Raw genomic sequence first — 5,557 nt, 5'->3', positions numbered from 1 at the left:
CTTACACTTACGTATTACATATGTGTAAAAACAAATTCAAAAAAAAAATTGTTACGTTGAGTTCTTTCAAGTTTCTTAAAACTCAAAGTGGTTCTCAAAAGAAATCAAACATATATATATATATATATATATATATATATATATATATATATATATAGGAAAATGATCAAGATAGAACTACTCTTTAAAGAGAGAACTAGATAACTAAATAATTAATAATGAAGTATTTTTAATTTAATCAAAAGATATATTTTTAAATTTTCTTTTTCTTTCATATTTCTTATATGTTGTTATTCTTTACCACAAAAAATATAAAAATTAAAGAAAATTATAAAATAAACTCATTGTAATGCATATATGCAATACATCGACTTTTTCTTAATGCTTATGTGTGTATTCTTATATGTGCAATAGTGTTGATTAACATATATGCAATTGTTTGTATTTTATATGTGCAATAGTGTTATATTATATACAAAAACAAAACAAAAATCGATATAGTGCATATGTGCATTATTGCTATATTACATATATACGATAGTGTGTATTGTATACAATTATTAGTGTTGTATTTACATATATTCAATATTGTTTATTGTATAATGCAATTGTGTTGTATTATATGCAATAAAACTCCATTGTATATATGCAATAGGCATTAATGCACATATGCACTACACCGACAAGTTTTAAGGGTTTTTTTAGTAACAATATCATGATATTTGGAGGAAAGAAAAATAAATCACAAAATATCTTTTAAAAATAGTTAAAAATAAATCTTTACTAATCCTCTTTTTAAGAGGAGTTCTCTCTAGATCCCACCCATATGTATATATATATATACACTAGATTTTATCCCCCGTATTACGGGGGTTGTTTTATATTATTTGTTTCATTTATTTATATTTTGAATTTTTATTTTTTTTATTGTATGAAAGTTAATAATATACTTATGGTTTGATGATACATTGTTTCACAAATAAATGAGATGTTATAACTCGGTTTAAAAGTTATATTGGTTTGATGAGACTCAAGACCCGTTTTTTTACTATGAAATTGGTTTTTTAATTATAAATAATATATATCTTTTTTTAAATAAATCAGATATTAATTTTTAGTATATCCCTACTTCATAGGATTTTTATATCAAATATTTGTTGAGATTAGTTTTTAATTTAATGACATGTTATAACCTGTTTAAGAAATATATGGGTTTAATCAGACCCATACCCATGAATTCGGATTAAATGCATGAGAAGCCTCCATTTAAAAATCAAGCAAATCTGATGACTCCAAAAAAAGGGGAAGCGACCATATCGCGACACGTATGATTTTTATGTATTTGTTATATATATATACATATATAGGGTTTGGATCAAATACAAAAGAAATTAACGTGCTAAACGTGAGAATCAAGTAGAGTAATTATATATACAAGTAAAGTAATTATGTAATTACTCTATGATAATTACTCTATGATGTAATTACATAATTACTATACTTGTATATATAATTACTCTACTTGATTCTCACGTTTAGCACGTTAATTTCATTTGTAAGTTAACCTTCCCCTATATATATATATATATATATATATATATATATATATATATATATATATATATATATATATATGGGAGGGTTATCCAAAAAACAAGTAGTTTCTTAGGAAGACTAGGAATAAATCATAGCCATTGGATCATGTTAATCAATGGTTGAGATTTAAAATAACCAAAAACCGTCATAGTTTCCTAGAAATATTACTCTTTCATCATTATAACCGACATAGTTTCCTAGAATTATTCTTTCACCATAGGTTTTAATGTCAAATGTCAAAATCTTATTGGTTCTTACCATTCCTATGAAACTACTTCTTTTTATTTGAACCATTTTCTCTCTCTCTCTCTATATATATATATATATATGTATATATATATATAGCGGGAAACACGGGCTTTGGTAATCAAATTACAAGTTTATTTTTGTTCATTGTTCAGTTTCAAACCGTGAAACCTTTCAAACCGGTCATTAGTTTGATTTCAATATTGATTTCTTTCTTTTAACTTTTGACAACCCGATTCAATTTTCAACGGGTGGTTTCGGTTTTCGACGACAAAAAACGTTATTAACGTTTTGACTCACGGTTTAATTTAAAAACCATGAAAAGCAGACCACAAACACCCATACATAAAATGTTATTTTTTTTAACTGAAAAACTATAGCAATTTGATACTTAAATTAAAGATAATAAAATGTTCGTTTTTATGGTGCAATACTTTATAAAAAATATTAGAGTATAAAAACGTTATGACAGTTCAAATTTCGAGGGGAAAGTTGGGTGAAAAATGAAAATAAAAAGAGTATATAGGTAAAAGATTAAGAGTTATTGTTGTAAGTATTGTTCAAATTTACAAAAGATGATTAAAGTTAAGAAAGCAAAACTTTAAGTATATTTAATAGTTTGAGAATGCACATGATAATATCATTCAAAAAACCATATTGTCCTTTTTAACATGTTTTGTTAAGTTGTAATTATGCATTAAATTTTCTATTTTATTTAAAATCAAAAGTCTATCGATTAAAAGACATTACCTAGAATTATACCTAGGGAGGTTCTTCCTTCACCTTGTACACAATTGAAGTTCTGACTGAAAAGGAAACCATCAACGTCTAATACAGTGAGGCGTTCGCATTTACCTCCACTATCTCTGCACCTTCTACACTCTTCTGTAGGGTCTCACTCTTCTGTAATGAGAGTGAGAGAATGAGGATCCTTAAATTGTTGATCCAAGTAGAGTATTATAGCTGGAGAGGTAAAGAATGATTGACCGAACTGTCACTATCACTAAAACCATTTTGTTGTCCGCTTAGGTTCGCGGGTCTCTTTGGACCCTTTCTCTTCCCAATATAAACCACTAGGTAGGAAAAGAAAAGATTTTAATTTCTTTCTAGATTTTGAGTTGTGGTTCTAATTTAGCGTAGACTTACAAGTCTTCGACCGGGACGTTTTCTTCATGTCGTGACAATAAGGCCGAAAATTCTAGTAGAAGAAAATGCTTGCCTGTCATTTACATTATATTGTATGGAAAATGAAATATTAAATATTAATATTTGCTAGTATAAACTAGAATACATCTAAAATGTAAATGAAAAAAGAAAAAAATTTAAGCAAAACACTTTACACGAAGATTATTTAAAAACATTCAAATATTAAAATATCTGTATAGTAAAAAATACACTATACAATTTTATACTTTATTTTAGAAATAATTAAAATTAGAACATTAGGGTTCATCACTTCCTACTCTTGGTACATAAAACTAGTGGCGAAACTTAGACTAAGACATCGGGAGACTTAAAATATATACAAAATTTCACAAACAAAGGGGGGTCGGGATCAAATTTTCATCTGAAAACGGCTAAATTTACACTACGTATAAGAAATTTTGGACGAAAATGGATAATTTACACTATTACGCAAAGAAACAGTGGGGCCGGGGCACCCCTGGACCTAACTAACCTTCGCCCCTGCATAAAACATATATTTGTCATGCTCAAACCACCAAAACCAAAACCAAGAGTTAAATGAGTCGTGTTCATGTTCAATACTTGTGTTAATCGTGTCGTTTCTAACTTGTAAAACACCATAAGACACAATTTACCAGCACTAAGTCCTTAACTAGTTTTGCAGTCACTTTATGATTTATCAATTTATCTCATTAATATAACCATTACAAATAATAATAATAATAATAATAATAATAATAATAATAATACACATGCAAAATTAGAATCAAATTCTTCGTAACTAATCAAATTCTTCGTAACTCATGATATCATCGCTACACGTGGAATATTATGCCAATATCATTTCCACACACCTCATTACTGGTGTATAATTCCACCACGGCGTAGACTGGTGGGTCTCTCGTTTATTTCTCTCCATATAAACATAAACACCTCTTTACATTTTCTGCCATGATCATATCTTTCTTGTTTACGAATATGAAGTTATTTCTAGCATTGCATCTACTCGTTTTGCTTAAATTTTTTTCTTTTTTCATTTACATTTTAGATGTATTCTAGTTTATACTAGCAAATATTAATATTTAATATTTCATTTTCCATACAATATAATGTAAATGACAGGCAAGCATTTTCTTCTACTAGAATTTTCGGCCTTATTGTCACGACATGAAGAAAACGTCCCGGTCGAAGACTTGTAAGTCTACGCTAAATTAGAACCACAACTCAAAATCTAGAAAGAAATTAAAATCTTTTCTTTTCCTACCTAGTGGTTTATATTGGGAAGAGAAAGGGTCCAAAGAGACCCGCGAACCTAAGCGGACAACAAAATGGTTTTAGTGATAGTGACAGTTCGGTCAATCATTCTTTACCTCTCCGGCTATAATACTCTACTTGGATCAACAATTTAAGGATCCTCATTCTCTCACTCTCATTACGATTCTCTTAATACTCATACTGATTGACGAGCCGGAAGATGGTTACTAGAAGAATCCCCATATTCCCCTTCTCGTAACGAGCTCAAAATATTTTGTTTTTATGACGTGTGTACCCTTACCCACGCATAAGCAAGAGAAACCTAGAAGCTTGAAAGCAACAAACACAAGCTGCTCAGAAAGCTCCAAGCTTCATCACCAAAGCTTCTACGATGACTAGGGAAGCTCCTTGCTACAATAAAACTCATAATATGATGTGACATAAAGCTAAAATTTGTAATAAAGCATAAATGTCGACATGACAGAGAAAAAGTAGATACAAGTTATACTAAAATGTTATTTACTTGTCTGAACATGATAAAAGAGGAGTTTACCCTTTCCCTTTTAAAAGCTTAAGCTTCCTTAGAGAAGCTTCCGCATTGACTATAAAAGGAGGGTTTCACCAACGGTATTTTCATTCACCCTTATCCTATTCTCTCTTCATACTTATTCTCTTATCACCTCTTATTTGTATCAAAGCACTGATTCTCATGCCGGAGCTGATCGTAGGAGACCCATTCCTGCGGTGAGACTAACTGGTTGTGTTTCTTTGATCTTAGTAGGTTAGGAAGCTTTGTTAATGTCATCCTCTTGGACTACATACCTTCATTGTCTCCATACTCGTTGTAGCAACAAGCGTCGCCCACCGTGGGGCTGGCGCTACTTAGAACAAAAATATGGTAGTCTCAGTCCTCTTGTTCTAAAGTATTCTTCTCGTATGGCTGAAAAAGAGTACTCCAAACAAGAGTCTTCCTTCTAACGATGATCGGCCTCAAGATAACTCCTTTATGGAGGATGATATATGGTGTAGTTCTCCAAAAATAGACAGACCGTCGGTCACACCGTCAATGCAAGCTTTTTAGTTTCAAAGAAGACTTTCGTCTAGAAGTGGCATTTTCTCTTAAAGGGGTTAGATGGAAATGGCCCCGGAAGGTGTTAAACGAAAATTCATTTAGCTTGGGGAGATAATGAACAACTATGCTAAGGAGGAACGATCAAAAGGGGTGAGGATAAGGTTAGATTACACTAAATAACCTGATATCACACTCTCACCAATA

This window comes from Bidens hawaiensis, unplaced genomic scaffold, assembly GCF_021521415.1.
Source record: "Bidens hawaiensis isolate Kalapana, Puna unplaced genomic scaffold, B.hawaiensis_p1.1 tig00027764_1, whole genome shotgun sequence".
In the NCBI taxonomy this organism is placed as follows: Eukaryota; Viridiplantae; Streptophyta; class Magnoliopsida; order Asterales; family Asteraceae; genus Bidens; species Bidens hawaiensis.
The sequence above is the reverse complement of the archived record's forward strand: the minus strand, read 5'-3'. Positions refer to the sequence as shown.